The 17,063-nt window shown below is 47.4% G+C and overlaps 1 protein-coding gene and 1 non-coding gene across 8 annotated transcripts in view; one reads left to right on the plus strand and one right to left on the minus strand.

Annotated features, from left to right (window-relative positions):
* LOC137304189 (paired box protein Pax-2-like) overlaps positions 1 to 17,063 on the plus strand; it is a 181,109-nt gene that overhangs the window by 75,787 nt on the left and 88,259 nt on the right. The gene's annotated exons all lie outside the window — the stretch shown is intronic.
* trnaq-cug (transfer RNA glutamine (anticodon CUG)) lies at positions 8,453 to 8,524 on the minus strand. Its single transcript has one exon. It is a non-coding gene; the product is annotated as a tRNA-Gln (tRNA).

The following is a 17,063-nucleotide window of genomic DNA, read 5'->3' on the forward strand; positions in this document are numbered from 1 at the left end:
GACTTCATAAATGTGAGCAGTTTCTCAAAACAAGCCTGGTTGTTGTACAACGTAATTTTTTTTTTTCCTCGCTGTGTTCTCTCAGAGTTAACACAGGCATTTCTTGTTATAAATTGAGAAGTGAACTCTTATCAGAATCTCGGTAGAAGCAGTAATCAATGTTCTAGCTGGATTGCAATCGCGATAACGGGGCACAAATTAATTACTTTCACTCCCTTCTTCCTTCTCTTCTGCGCCCTCAAAATTAAACGCAAGACTTTTTACGGACAGACCAAGGAGCCTTCCCCTTTTTCATACATCAACCCTGCTGACCCACCTTCTCATCATATCCCCTGATCACTTATCTCTCCAGACACACACCTAGACGGAGTTAATAATAACAGAAAATGCTGGAGAAGCTCAGCAAGTCAGGCAGCGTCTGTGGCGAAAGTAACAGAGTTAACATTTCAGGTCAAAAACCTTTCGCCAGAACTGGAAGATGATAAAAGCCTATACCTAGATGGAGGATTTGCCCAGTGTGCTATTTATAAAATTTGATTAAAAAACATTGTTTCACAAGGCACACAGAGGATATCTTTCCCCTGTTTATGTCGTCTGCTTCAATGATCAAGAAGGTAAATGCTATAATGGAATAAAAAACATACACACACATACAATAACTCATGACGTTATTGCGAAGAAAATCATGGACGTTTAGCCTCTTCTCCCTTCACCGATTATTCAAAAAAATGTTGCTAAAAACTTTTTCATGACGGTGTGCCTCTTTAAATTCACAGTTTTTGCCTCATCATTCGTTTAAAGATGGGGAGTCATGTGATCCCATCCAACATGGAAGCCAAAATCCCAGCCATGTTTCTAGAACGATCGGTGCTATCACAGTGTCTTTACATTTGGTTTGTCTTTGGCTTTAGGTCAGATCAATTTGGGGAGTTTTGAAGCTGGAATACAGATGTCTTCATATACAGATGTCTTCATATACAGATGTCTTCATATACAGATGTCTTTGTATACAGATGTCTTCGTATACAGATGTCTTCATAGGTAGTTTAGGAGGTCCATGATGGCTTAGGAGTAAATATACTGTCCAGTGTGGGACTGAACTCATCCAGACCAGGGAATGGCCAGGTTCATCCTCAATTTACGTTGAGTTAGCTTACTTCAACTAGGGCAGCGGTAGGGAGCACCACATTTAGCTTCAACATCCTGGGCTAGGGATGGAGAGAATCAACAAGGGACCCGTGCAGTGATTCCTCTTAGAAAGTTCAAGTAAACAGGGCAAGAAGAGGAGAAAATTGGAATAAAATTTTTTTCTGAGTGTGACTTTCATTCTTCATGAGATCACGGTTGCAATTAAGATACTGGGATGGATTCTCATCTTCAGTTCCTGGGCAGTAATCTGTTGGAGGGGATCATCCGCTTGTTATAGAAACCGCCTGATTTTCATTCCGTTGCAGTCAATGGAATGAACATACAACATACGAAAATGACAGGAAAAGACCAGCTGCTGCATCAAACCTGCCCCACACTCGTGGTGCCTGGAACATCCTGACTAAACACTTCCTCCCTTCCCCATCCCCCTCAGCCATGTCATCTCCTGGGAGAGACAAGAAATCAGAGGTAAAACCCAGGGCCAATAAGGGGAAAAATACACTGGAAAATCCCATCAGGCAATCGAAACCAGTCTAGGAGATTGCATGGACCAAGTGTTATCTGTAAAACCACTTACCTTCTACATGATGTGATCTCTGCCCCAGTCAAGAACTGGTCCAGCTCCCTCTTGAAGGCAAACAGAGAGTCAGCACCCACCGCACCAGCCAGCAATGTATTCCAGAGGCTCACTACTCTCTGGGAAAGAAGAAGCAGCCAACGTCCAGTCTGTTGCTACTCTTCCATTGTTTGAACGCAGCTGAAACTAAGGAGGGTTCTATAAAGGGTGGGCGATCGACTCCACCAGATTACTGCCCAGAGAGTTTCAGAAGGAATTCTATCCCAATGGTTCGTGTTTTCTTACTTAACAAAAGCTTTGGATCCAGTCTGTAATACAGACACGGGTGGACTTAAATCATCAAACCTGCTTAATTGGTTAAAAGAACTGTGAAGGTCATGTTTCCCGGAGCTGCCTACATCTGTTACACAAAATGGACGTGCAAGACCAGGGCATGGGGAACATAGTGTTCAAAGTCAGAGATGGTGGGGTCAGGGGGGGCTGCCAATCAAAACCCTTTTGACTAATCAAATTAACGACTATTCCACCAAACTGCAGCCAGCATCTGCACTAACAGAAACTCTGACTGTCTATCCATTAGCTGAAGTGAGCCAAGCTCGGAGGAAGGGCCCTATTGCCTGAAATCCTCTATCTGAGCCCAGTACATCAATACGTTCATTGCAAAAGATACAACGATCTCCAAATTAGTCTTTTTTGTACTCAGCAAGTTGTTATGGTCTGGAATGCGCTGCCTGAAAGGGTGGTGGAAGCAGATTCAATGGTAACTTTCAAAAGAGAATTGGATAAACACTTGAATGTGAAACATTTGCAGGGCTGTGGGGGAAGGGCAGGGGAGTGGGGCTAATTGGATGACTCTTTCAGAGAGCCGGCACGGGCACGATGGGCCAAATGGCCTTTTTCTGCGATTCTATGATTCCACAATAATGGAACCAGCACCAGGAAATCAAATCAGGTTTTTAAAAAATGAAATCTACTTCACGGAGCTTTGGAAGGGGCGAGGGGTTAAGAAAGAGTTTTGGCCACTAACTGCACAGACCTGACTCCAAACAGCCTACGCCCTAAACAGATAGACAAAGAAGACAGTAATGGAGAGTGAGAGCTGATTCATCCTTTTAACAGGACGGTAGAGAATACTATAAACCTGGTCTGGTTACCCTCCAGCATCAGAGGGATCTGGAATATGCTCAAAAAACACAAGGATAGATTATCCTATTAGTTAAACCTGATTAACATGCATTGATGCAGCATAAAAAATTGGAAAATGCCAGGTTTCCTCCATTTAGCACCCCATCCAGTGTTCCAGTCAGATCCTGTATGTCCCCACAGCTTGTAGTTACTGATATGAAAATGATCCCCAGTGTGATCCACCAGTGCTTACTCTGGTTTGGTGTCCTGTGATCTACACGCCCCTAAAAACTCGGGCGTCCAGGATGTCAAGGGGGTGCTGTTCACAGGACTTCTTTTAAGTATTAGTAACATTTATAGCGACTTCATGTGGCTCTTATTGGATCTTCCGTCCTCCTTGTTTTTCTCTTTCCTGTTTCCACATAGTTGGTTAGGAGAATATCGGAGAAAACACAGTGTGTTATAATATAGACAGGAGAGAGACTTGGGGTAAAACACAATGGTGGTAATTTTGACTTTGGTTGGTACTTTAACACTGGCAATATTGATTTAGCCACCTGTTATACATCGCTCTGGAGTTCCATTTCCATTAAAGTTAATTGCAGTTGCACAGACTAATTCAGCGTGGGGGGAATTATAACCCCCGCCCCCACCCCACGACGGGCGGGAGAGAGTTGGTGGGGGGAGGGTAAATTCATTAAAAATATGAAACCCGACCCCGTGTTTTCGGGGATCCCAGTAACCCGCTCTGGAGAGGCGGGTCCATCATAATATTTAAATGGGCTGCATTCCTAGGATTTTGGGAGCCGTTCAAACTTAACGGCTGTGGGGAACAATGCAGCTGAAGGGAGGTGGGAGCTGCCAGATCTAGTAGGTAAGTGCTTGGGTCAGGAGGAGCAGGAGTACTTTCTCCAGCCCCTCAAGTAAATCTTCTGCCGCAATCTCTCTCCCCCCGCGATATCCCTCCCCCCATGATCTATTATCTGTCACCCCCCCATGATCGCTCCCTCCCCGCGATCTCTATCTCTCAACCCCCATGATCTTTCTTCCCCTCGTGATCTCTATCTCTCCCCCCATGATCTTACTCTCTTCCGCGAGCTCCTTCCTTCCTGCGATCTCTCCCCCAGTGATCCCTCCCAGCTGCGAGCTCTCCCCTCGCCATCTGTTGCCCCTTCGCGATCTCTACCCTCCTCCACAATCTCCAACTTTCCCCTCTCCGTGAACTCTACCTTTCCCCCTGCGATCCTCTGCAATCTCTCCCTCCCCTGCGATTTCTCCCCCTGCGATCTCTCCCCCCCCGAACCATGCGATCTCTTCTTCCCTCCCTCCCTCCTCGCTGCTACAAGCCCCCACCCCTGCCCCACCAACCTCCGATCTTTTTGGTTGCCGGGGACCTGGCTGCGGCCTTCCACCGCTGGCTTTCCCGCCTGGCAGCCGGTCAGCCTCTCAATCTGGCTGGCTGCCGGGCTGAAAACAGAGTAAAAAAAAGCTAATGAGCTCCTGCCGCGTTCCTGGGATTTCCGGGTTTCTCGGCCGCTGACACTGCCTCCCCGTCTCCCCGTAAATATCGGGGGCCTGTATGAGAGAGAGATGCATCATGGGAGTTGTGGTTTTCACCTCGTGATTGTGGACGTACACTACCCAGAGTGCACCAAAACAACCCATGTCACCTGACAACCAGGTCGGAAAAGATGGTAGAATTCTTGGCCTTTGGCTAAGATCAAGTGTTGTATCTGTTCTTGCCAGTTAATCGGTGAAGGAGGCTCTTTGGTCCGCCCAAAACCTGCTGGTCTTCCAACGGAAGGAGCTGTCCATGACCGAGTGTTGCTGACTGGCACACTTCAAGGTCCAGGAGCACATGTTGCGAGATGCAGCCTATGCCAAAGGCTCAATGGAGAAAGGCCACTGTGTAAGGCCACCCCACCATGTATTAAAAGATATGTAGAGTAAGAGCAGCTGTTGGCAAATTCTGTGTATGTGTGAAAGAGAAGTTGGCTTTCACCCTGGTCCACATAATTAGAAAATACAGTGACAAACAGGCACAAAATTTACAAGTAGCAACTGTGAGGTGTGGCCAAGAATAAAAAATATTTAGTTTTTTTCTCTCCAGAGTCTTATACATATTAAGGCATTAAGTAATTCTGAGCTCACAGCGTTGCATAAGGTTTTGTTTGTGCTGCTGAGGGAGAATGTTAATTGTATCCGGGCCAGAAGGGGATGTTTATCAGGCAGTTTGTTGCAGGCCTTTGAAGGTCAGTCAGGCTCGGAGCAGAGCGAGTGACTTGTTCAGGTGCTGGTCATCCGGTGCAGACCAGGAAACATTCTTGGGCAGCCCGACGCTAAAGAGCAAGTTGCACAAAGCCACTGATGGAAAGTAATGAGAAAAAAAATAACAATATGCTTGTTTATAATCATAAGAATTGAGATAAAAGTGAAAGCTTTCAGGAGAGCGGAGGGACAAATAAATAACAGAATTACACTTCAAGCAAATGCTGCAAATCCAACAAGGGACATAAAGCAAAAAGAAATGATGGTGAAAATAAACAAAACTTAAGAGATTTGCGGGATGTAACAGCAAAGGAGATTACTTGCATCGTAAACAGGTTTTGTACTGTGGTTGTTAATTGGTATTACAAATATTGGACGACACTCCTTAAAACCTATATCTTTGACCAAGCTTTTGGTTACCTGTCCTAATATCTCCCTATATAGCGTTGCGTTAAATTTTGTTTGATAATCGCTCTGTTTAGGCGTCTTGGAGCATTTTACTACATTAAAGGCGCTATATAAATGCAAGTTGTTGTTGTAGTGTCAGAAACTGGGATGAAGTGGGTGACGCACCAATGTTCATTTCTCACCCGATAAATAGGCACGACACGATCCAATTTCTCCCCATTGTGTCCGCACTGGCTCAGTGGTGATGCTACCTCCTCTGAGGTTGTGAGTTCAAGTCCCACTCCAGGCCTTCTAGCCCTTAATCTAGGCTGATACTTCAATTCAGTACTGAGGGAGTGCTGCACTGTTGGAAGTGCCGTCTTTCAGATGAGACTTTAAACCGAAGCCCTGTCTGCCCTCGCAGGTGGATGTAAAAGATTCCGTGGCACTATTTGAAGAAGAGTAGGGGAGTTCTCCCCGGTATCCTGGGCCAATATTTATCTCTCAATTAACATCACTAAAACAGATTATCTGGTCATTTATCTCATTGCTGTTTGTGGGACCTTGCTGTGCGCAAATTAGCTGTTGCGTTTGCCTATACTTTAAAAGTGATTGATTGGCTGTGAAGTGTTTTGAGTACGTCCTGAGGATGTGAAAGGTGCCATATAAATGCAGTCTCTTTCTTTCTTTAATTGATCAGGGTTTAAAACTTGTGCACTCACCAATCCCTGCTTTTGTGTCCTTCAAAGTGAATGGATGGAAAGTTGTGAGCTGACAAGCACAGAAGTGAAAAACACTGAGCAATACATCTGTGAGGCCTATATCTTCAGTGCGGTGTGTAATATTAGTACCTTGGGTCAGTCATGTAAGACATTATATCAGTAATGTTGCTATATTACGATGAGCAAATTCGGATTGCAGTTGGATTGCAGTAAACATCAGAAACCTTGAGGGTGAAATTAGTCTTGGGGAGCAGTGATAAAAGGGTAATAGTGTATCGGCAGACGGTTATACACCATGGTGATATTCTGTTCCATTGAAGTTAATGGAAAAGAAAATGGAGCGGAGTTTAAAATGGGCATGGTGGGGCCTAATTTCTCCCCATTGTGTCAGCGTTGGCTCGGAGGCAGCACTCTCGCCACTGAGTCAGAGAATGTGGGTGCGAGACCCCACTCCTGGTCTTCAGCCTTCAATCTAGGCTGGCACTCCAGTGCAGTACTGAGGGAGTGCTGCACTGCCGGAGGTGCCATCTTTTGGATGAGACGTTAAACGGAGGCCCCGTCCGTCATCTCAGGTGGACGTAAACAATCCCACGGCACTATTTGCTGATTAGCTACTCCCGTTTTGCACTATCATCAAAGACCAATTTCATCCCCACGTTCCAGGTTTTGGATTATCCAGGAGCAATGGATGGGAAATGTACAAGGATTAGAAAAAGCTCCTTGTTCAGTGATAGATTACATTTTTTTCAATATCCTTTCTGGAAATCATCAGAAAGTTTCACAAGCACCACACGCTTGACTGTTAACAAAGAGAATAACATTCTAGGAACCAATGCACAAGAAAAAAAGCAATTTTGATGAACTAGATTTAATATGATAATAATATTTAGAAGTGTCCAGGACACTAACCGTTACCCCTATATACATTTTTGCAATGGAAATTTTACTCTTGACAAAGTTCTGGAACCAAACCAAACTAAAAAGCACCCAATCGATAAAGAATTATGTTGAAAAGGATGAAATCTAATACTGGTGGACCTCACTGTGAATTGGATGATACACTATTTTGTAATGACATGAGTCATTTACAGCACAATATATTATTCTGTTGCTGAAGTCTAGCTGTGTTTAAATGGTCCACACCTTTAAGGCCAGAAACTCTCATTTCTGTACATGAAAACAACCTGAGGTCATTCAGAGTTTAATCGTTGTTTGGTTAGGGAACTTTTCAGGTTGGAATGTGCTTGTCACTTCCAGGTGGAAGCAAGCTGCATTTTAAGATTATTTTGCATCTATAACCGAGTGTGAATGTATGGAGTGTGATGCCTTCAAGTGCTTATATATCATTTTAATCTACTGTAAAAAATAAGTGGCCTTCCTTACAGCAAGACTGTTTCATTAGGATGGAAGAGTTAAACCAAGTAATGCAGAATATATTATTCTGCTGGTAAGGTGGAATATGTAACTTTAAGGCCGCAAAGTCTCATTGTTAAATAAACAGAGCCTCAGGCCATTCAGATTTTAATTTTGTTTGATCAGGGAGCTTTGCAAATTGGAATGTGCTTGTCAAATTTAGGCTGCAGCGGAGAATTGCACAATATTTTTAGATTGCTTATCTCCATCTCCAATGTGACATTGCAATGAGATGTCTTCATGCACTGACTTACACAGGTATGGATGGAAATGTACAATCCCAATACACTAATGGTTAAACCTAGAGCCTGAACTTGTAATGCCTTCTAATAACTAAGTATACAGAAAGAGCATTTTCAGAAGAAAAAAACTCCAGAATGCACAGAAATAAACGAGAGACACACCAATGGTTGAGGGATCAACTGTAACTGACTAATAATTAACCGCTGGCACAAAGTATATTTAAATAAAAATTGGAGGACAAATATGGCAGCAAAGCTTTTATTTGCTTATTTTTTTAAAACTGTGACAGAGAAATTTGCATTAAACAGTGTGTGACACCTGAAGTGTGACAGAAAATTACAGATTGATGGACAGGAATTGCACCCATGTGTAGAATTTTTATAATATTATGACAATTCTCCTGCAGTGAGAATGAGCTGTTTTATAAGGGCAGGAAGATTGTAGAAAGAAAGACCTGCATATATATATATATATATATAGAGTCTTTCTCGATCTCAGGGCATCCCAAAGTGCTTCATAGTTAAGAAATAGGAGCAGGAGTAGGCCAATCGGCCCCTCAAAACAAATCAGGTTCCACCGAGATTTGAACTCGGATTGCTAGATTCAGAGTCTAGAGTGCTCACCATTACACCATGGAACCCAGTCAAAGTTAACTAAGTACTTTTGATATTGTAATGTAGGAAACCAATATGTGCACAGTAAGCTCCCACACACAGCAATGAAATGAATAACCAGATAATCTGTTTCAGGTGCTGGTTGAGGGATAAATATTGGCCAGGGCATCGGGAGGACTCCCCTGCTCTTCTTCGAATAGTGTCATGGGATCTTTTACATCCAGCTGAGAGGGCAGACGGGGCCTCAGTTTAACGTCTCATCCTAAAGACGGCACCTCCGACAGTGCAGCACTCCCTCAGTACTGCACGGGGAGTGTCAGCCTATTGCATGGAAAACACGAAGGGCCTGATTTAATTGTCCTTTTTGCTCAGAAAAAACACGCGGGTATAAATTCACCTTGGCGATAGCACAAAATGGGTGGCGTAGCCCCGCTTGTTATCGAATTCCATTGACTGCAAAGGAACTGAATACCGGGACGGCATAAACGGGCGGCCAATACCACACCATCCATTTTGCACTAACGTACAAAACGGATCTCCACCCCATACTGCCCAGGTGCAATGCACGGGAAAAAAGGGGAGGAGACCCATGATGCTGGGGCTTTGGCCCCTCTACATCGCTCTAGGATTTCTGATACTTCTCCCAAAAGAGGTGCCTACAATAGGTGCAAGCTAATGGCTGCCATGGCGATGAGATGGGATTGGGTGCTCCTGCCTCATTTACCTCGCCCAACACAGGGAGGGCGCGCATTCAGAGGGGCACCCAGAGGAAGGGAGGTCAGGCAGCAAAGACCACAGGGCCTGTGGTCACGTCGTGTTTTTCTTCCAGGGACAGGGACCTACGCTTCAGGCTCGCTGGCTGCTTTTTCCGAGCCAGCGGCCATTCCGGCTACTGCAGATATCTCGGCATGGCAGCTGCAGCAGATGTTCCTCCCCTTGCTTCCAGGTGCTAGGCTCTACAAGGGGACTGGACCTTTTTATTTATTTCAAAATATAATTTATTTCACAGAATTTAAAGGTACACACAGCTCAAATTAAATAACACAATTCAAAATCAGTACATTGAAACCAAAGCACTACAGATCATACACAAAGCGATCTCATTATTGCAATTCAAACACAGTATTTCTTATGACTCATGGTGTACAGTACAAGGTGGGGTGGCCTTACACGGTGGCCTTTCACCATAGAGCCTTTGCGTAGGCCGCACCTCGTTTCAGTGCGTCCCGCAGCACGTACTCCTGCTCTTTGGATTGTGCCAGTCGGCAACACTCGGTCGTGGGCAGCTCCTTCAGCTGGAAGACCAGCAGGTTTCGGGCGGACCAAAGGGCCTCCTTCACCGAGTTGATGGTCTTCCAGCCGCAGGTAATATCTGTCTCGGTGTGCGTCCCCGGGAACAATCCGTAGAGCACGGCGTCCTGTGTTACCGAACTGTTTGGGATGAACCGGGGCAGAGACCAACACATCTCTCTCCACAACATCTGCACAAAGGGGCAGCCTATCAAGAGGTGGAAGACCGTTTCCTCCTGGCTACAGCCTCGAGGGCAGCTCACAGTGAGGCTGAGGGTCCGTGCGCGTTGGAAAGATCTACTGAGAGGGCCTTTCTCACCACCATCCAGGCCACAACATGGCGCCTGTTGGTCACTTCCTGCAACGAGACGTTCTGCCAAATGGCAACGACCATCTGGTCGGGGAATAGAGTCATAGAATCATAGAAAGATTATAGCATGGAAGGGGGCTATTTGGCCCATCAAGTCTGTGCCGGCTCTATGCAAGAGCAATCGAGCTAGTCCTATCCCCTGCCTTGTCCCCCGAGCCCTGCAAATTTTTTGCTTTCAGGTACTTATCCAATTTCCTTTTGAAGGCCATGATTGAATCTGCCTCCACCACCCACCTCGGGCAGTGCATTCCAGATCCTAACCACTTGCTGTCTAAAAAAGTTTTTCCTCATGTCACCATTGGTTCTTTTGCCAATCATCTTAAATCTATGCCTTTTGGTTCTTGACCCTTCTGCCAATGGGAACAGTTTCTCTCTATCTACTCTGTCTGGACCCTTCATAATTTTGAATACCTCTATCAAATGTCCTCACAACTTTCTCTGTTCCAAGGAGAACAACCCCAGCTTCTCCAGTCTATCCACGTAACTAAAGCCCCTCATCCCTGGAATCATTCTAGTAAATCTCTTCTGCACCCTCTCTAAGGCCTTCGTGTCTTTCCTAAAATGCAGTGCCCAGAACTGGACACAATACTTCAGCTGTGGCCGAACCAATGTTTTATAAAGGTTCATCATAACTTCCTTGCTTTTGTACTCTATGCCTCTATTTATAAAGCCTAGGATCACATATGCTTTTTTAACTGCTTACTCAACCTGCCCTGCCACCTTCAACGATTTGTGCACATATACCCCCAGATCTCTCTGTTCCTGTACCCCTTTTAGAATTGTCTTTCCTCTTTCTTCCTACCGAAATGCATCATCTCGCATTTTTTGCATTAAACTTCATTCTGCCATGTGTCCACCCAAGCCACCAGCCTGTCTATCTCCTCTTGAAGTCTATCACTATCCTCCTCACTGTTCACTACCCTTCCAATTTTTGTGTCATCTGAAAATTTTGAAATTGTGCCCTGTACTCCCAAGTCCAAGTCATTAATATATATCAAGAAAAGCAGTGGCCCCAGCACTGACCCCTGGGGAGCACCACTGTACACTCGCTCCAGTCCGAAAAACAATCGTTCACCACTACTCTCTGTTTCCTGTCACTTAGCCAATTTCATATCCATGTTGCTACTGCCCTCTTTATTCCATGGGCTTCAATCTTGATGATAAGCCTACCGTGCGGTACTTTATCAAACGCCTTTTGAAAGTCCATATACACCACATCAACTGCATTGCCCTCAACTAACTTCTCTGTTACCTCAGCAAAAAAACTCTATCAGGTTAGTTAAACACGATTTGTCTTCAACATATCCATGCTGGCTTTCCCTAATCAATCCACACACATCCAAGTGACCGTTAATTCTGTCCAGGATTATCGTTTCTAAAAGTTTCCCCACCACTGAGGTTAAACTGACTGGCCTGTAGTTGCTGGGTTTATTTTTACAACTCTTTTTGAACAAGGGTGTAACATTTGCAATTCTCCAGTCCTCTGGCACCTCCCCTGTATCCAAGGATGATTGGAAGATTATGGCCAGTACCTCCGCAATTTCCACCCTTACTTCCCTCAGCAATCTAGGATGCATCCCATCCGGACCGGGTGACTTATCTACTTTAAATATAGTTAACCTTTCTAGTACCTCTTTATCAATTTTTAGCCCATCCAGTATCTCAACTGTATCTTCCTTTACTGAGGCTCTGGCAGCATTTTCTTCCTTGGTAAAGATAGATGCAAAGTACTCATTTAGTACCGATTGAGTCCACCCTCTCAGTTCCTTGCAGGACTCTGAGAACACTTTGTCTGATGGCCTTGAAGGGGTTCCTCATCAGGAACTTCTCCACCTGGGACAGGTCGGGGTGGGATGGTCCAGCTGGACGGGACGTCCTGTGCCTGCTCGGCCAGCGTGGCCAGACCCAGCCTTCTCAGTGTGTTGGACAGGTAGAAACCCAGCACGTAGCAACATTTGGTGCTTGCGTACTGGGGCTCTACACACATATCCTGAGGCAGCCACACACAAAGATGGCCATCAGGATCAGAGCGGCATTGGGGACGCTCTTCCCACCTTTATCTGGGGTCTTGTACATGGTGTCCCTGCGGACACGTTCTACCTTGGACCTCCAAAGTGGAAGATAGCTCGGTGACTGTGACGGCGGAGTTGTGGGGGATGGGCCAGACCCTGGCCATGTGGAGCAACACCGCGAGTACCTCACACCTTATCACCAGGTTCCTGCCGGTTATGGAGAGGGATCGCCCCACCCACATACCAAGCTTTCGTTTGGCCTTGACGATCCGCTCCTTCCAGTTCTTTGTATAGGCCTCGGGCCCCCGAACCAGATCCCCAGCACCTTCGGGTAGTCGGACCTGATGGTGAAGGGGACAAAAGGCCAGGTCTCTCACCTGCCAAAGAACACGGCCTCGCTTTTATTTTGGTTCAACCTGGCTCCCGAGGCCAGCTCGAAACGCTCACAGATGCCCATCAGTGTGTGGACCAACTGCTGATCGGAGCAGAAAACTGTGACATCATCCACGTACAGGGAGGTCTTAACCTGAGAGCCTCCGCTGCCTGGGATCTTCACTCCCCTGGTACCCGCATAATTCCTGATGGACGCGGCAAACGGCTCGATACAACATACAAACAAGGCCTCGGAGAGAGGACAGCCCTGCCTGACTCCAGATCTGATCGGAAAGCTCTCCGACTACGGATGTCCTCGTAGAGCAGTCGGATCCAATAGCGGATTCCCTCCCCAAAACCCTTTTTGCAGAGCACGTCCATCGTATACGTGTGAGATATTCTGTCAAAGGCCTTCTTCTGTTCCAGGCTGATGAGGCAAGTGTTCAGCCCCCTGTCCTACACGTAGGCGATCGTATCCCTAAGCAGCGCAGGGCTATCAGAGATCTTCCTGCCGGGTACAGTACAGGTCTGATCCAGGTGGATCACCCACTCCAGAGCAGAATTGAGCCTGCTGGTTGATGACCTTAGACAGAATCTTGGAGTCGACATTTAGCAAGGAAATGGGTCGCCAATTTTTGATTTCTTCCCTCTCCCCCTTCTGCTTGTAGTTGAGGGTGATGATGCCTTTCCTCATGGACTCTGACATGCTGCCTGCCAGAAGCAAACCCCCGTACGCTTCCAGTAGGTCTGGGCCTATCCAGTCCCACAGAGCCGAGTACAACTCAACCAGTAAGCCGTCGCTTCTGGGAGTTCTACTCTTCTCGAAGGGCTGGACGGCCTTTGTCAGCTCGTCCAAGGTCAGTGGACGATCCATGCTCTCCCGCTCGCTATCCTGTAAGACTTCCATGATAGAGGACAGGAAGGACTGGGAGGCCGTGATGTCTGTGGGCTTCGCCTCTTACAGTCCGGCATAAAAGGATTTGCTGACCCTGAGTATGTCGGCCTGCGAGGACGTCAGCGAGCCGTCTTCCTCTTTCAGGTTGCTGATCTCAGAGGTTTCTCTATGCAGTTTGTGGAAGAAGTGCGAGCACTTCTCGCCCTGCTCCATGGAGCAGACTCTGGACCGGAATACGATCTTTGAGCCCCCGGAGGCGAAGAGCGAGGCTTGCTGGCCCTTTACCTCTCGGAGTTCCTCCCTGACATCGACCCCCATTGACTGCAGCTGGAGCAGATCCACCATGCTTTTCTGGAGTTGTGATACTTCTCTCTGTCTCTCTCTTGCCTTCACCTTTGAGGATGAAGAACCTCTTGATGTTGGCCTTGTTGGCTTCCCACCAGTGCACCGTGGAGTCGAAGAGCGGTTTCATGGTTCTCCAACCTGTGTAATCCCTCTTTAGTTCCTCGATGTTCTTCGGGGTCAACAGTCTCACATTCAGCTTCCATATCCCCCTGTGATTGACAGTCGGCCAGTAGGAGGCAGTGGTCAGAGAAGAACACCGGTTGGACGTCTGTGCATCTGACACAAAATGGATGTCTATCCTGGAACGGACGGACCCATCTGGCCTGGACCAGGTCTGTCTCTGTGGCGCTGCATCTGCAGGGTTGCTGAAGACTTCGCGAAGCTTTGCTTCTTTCACCGCCTCTATCAGGAGTTTGGACGTGGTGTCCAGTCTACTGCCGCCCCTGCTGGATCATCCAGCCGCATCGATGATGCGATTGAAGTCTCCGGCTAGAACAATTGGTCTGGAATTCGCCAGCAGCATCGGGAGATGCTGGAAGTCCTCCATCCGCTCGCTCCAGAGGGTCGGGGCGTACACATTGATCAGTCGGAGTGGGGCGTTCTTGTTCAGAACATCTGCTACGAGCAGGCAGTCCCCCACCACCTCCTTAACCTCAATGATGGTGACTTGACCTCCTCACAGCAGAATCCACAGGCCCGAGGAATAACTATCGTTGCCTCCTGACCAGATCGACTACCCATGGGTCCATATGCGTGACCACTGCCGGTAGTTGCTGAGGTGCAGGATCCCACACTCCTGCAAGAACAGCAAGTCCCTCTTGGCCCTGGACAGGGTAGTCCAGGGTCACGGCCATCACATAGTCGATTTGATGCTACGCACGTTTATGGATCCAATTTTTAAATCCATTTTAAAATACAAAGGAAACAAAACATTCAAGTCTTACTTTTGCATCAGTCCGGGGTCCACGTTACCGTCCATTTGGGACCCTGGGTCCAGATTCTGCATTTGTGTGGTGTGCAGGAACTTCTGGACAGTCCTTGGGCTGAGGAAGGAGGCTTGTCCTCCATTGGGGGAGGGTCCTCACTTGGGAGTCGACGGCGGACTCTCTTGGGTGGTGTGTCCATGAGATGGACAACTGGGTCCAACTCCTCGTCCGTCGCCGAGGGTTCGCTCTCCGCGTCTGTCGTGCTGCTCCCTGTTGCCCGGAATTGGGTGACCTCGCTCTCCGCATTGCTGCTCCTGGCATCTTGGAGTTGGGGTGCGCGAGGCACGTCGCTGCTCCCAGTGCCCTGGAGCTGGGTGTTGCTGCTCCCAGGTTCTTGGAGTTGGAGAGCATTGTCGGTGTCGCTGGTCACTGTTGCGTTTTGCCTCTTTCTTTGATGAAGGTTGGGGGGGGGGGTTTCCCCCCTTTCCTTGGTCGTTATCCGAGGAGTGGTCGCTGTTGTCTGTTGGGGACTCTAAGCTCCTCTTGCTGCTGGCCGCACCTTTGGCGTTCGTGCCTCTGGTTCTGTGGGACTTCCTCTTTTTCTTTGCTTGCGTCACCCATCCTTCATCCATCCCTGGTTCGCCTTCCATTGGCTCTGCATTCTCAGGGGTAGTTTTGGGGCTGGGTGTCGGGGTTTGGTTGGTTTCCTCAACACTCCCTTCCTGCTCTTTCTCCTCCTCCTGGTCGTTGGCCCTTTCACTTGGGACCACAGCGGGGGGGGCGGGGGGGGGGTGGTCTGGCCTCCTTTGGGCAGCTACGACTGCTGCTGTCTGCTCCTGTGTCACCTCGCCTCTCGCTGCCCATGCACAGCTTAGTTTGCGGTTTGGGTGGGTCTTGTACAGGTGACCAGCCTCTCCGCACAGGTTGTAACACTTGGCCTCCTGACAGTCCAGTGTCTGGTGGCCCTCCTTCCTGCAGTTCCTGCAGATCACTGCCTTGCAGGAGGCCGCTTTGTGCCTGCGTTTGCCGCAGGATCGGCAGACTCTGGGTTGCCCCGGGTACACCACGTACCCTCGACTCGTCCCAATCGCGAAGCTTGATGGTGGGTGGATGATGTTTCCATCAGCGTCCGCCCTCAGCTTCGTCTGGGTGTTCCTCTTGTTGGTCCATATCCCGTGCATGTCCGCGATGTCGATGCTCCGCTCTGTCCACGTATCGCTTGAGGAACATCAGCACATCCACGACGGGCGCATGCGGGTTGAACATGTGGACCGTTAGCGTCCGTTCCTTCTCCTGCGGGAGCACGAAGAGCGGTTCCGCAGTGAGGAGTGACAACGCTGTTTCCTTCCCCTTGTCCTTGAAAGCCTGGAACATCTACAGACATCCTTCGCCGGTCTTGAAGGTCACGTCGAAATAGCCACTCCTCGGGAAGTCCTGCAGGCAGAAGATGTCCGCTGGCACGAATCCGCAGTCTCCCAACAGTACCTTCCTCACAAAGACATTCCGTTGCCATGGCGTGGGTCTTTCACCTGTCTTTACCGTAAGCCTGACCGTGTTGTGCACCCCATGTCCTGGTGCTCTGGAACCCTTGGTCGCCATGTCCGCTGCAAAAAAGAAACCATCTTCACCTTACTGGAAAAAGGCATTAGACTGCTCCCCGGCCAGCATGGAGATCCACCTCTACGTCAGTCTTGGGACATCCGCCTTCAGGATCACAGATTCTCCTCTGCCAGGTGCTAGACTCTACAAGGGGACTGGGCCTGCACCAGGCGCACATCGGGTTTACGTACATCACCTGAACCCAGATATACAGGTGACTTCAGGTCATTTCAGGCAGAGCACGCTTCAGACACATGGAGTTATGGGAAAAGGACTCCTCTTATTTTTAGCCAGTACTTGACAATCTGAGGGCAAAAAAAAAAATTATGACGAACAAAAACAGTTTCAAAAAGTGATGTGAACAATTTGATAGGTTGAAGGATTTGAGTTCTCCTTGCTAACAAATTTGCATTTGACCGGCTTACAATTAAGAAATTAGAATAAAAATTAACAAATTTGCACACCAGACAATGAACTGGAGGTAATTTGCATTGAGCTTGAATAAATTACCTGGAAGAATTTGAATATCAGCCAATTTGCAATGCAAGAATTTAAATAATTTGCATAAAAGACATTTCTGTATAAGAAGTGTTACAAGGAATTGTGTCACAGAAAGTGTGGTAAAATTGCATCCTAGCATACTGATATTATAATATTAATAAATTCCTAGATAAGATACTGGTAGACTTCCTATGATGTTGCTCTTGGTGATTATGCAGTTACATAGAATTACGTGGAATTTTCAGCACAGAAACA

Source organism: Heptranchias perlo, chromosome 36 (assembly GCF_035084215.1).
Source record: "Heptranchias perlo isolate sHepPer1 chromosome 36, sHepPer1.hap1, whole genome shotgun sequence".
NCBI lineage: Eukaryota > Metazoa > Chordata > Chondrichthyes > Hexanchiformes > Hexanchidae > Heptranchias > Heptranchias perlo.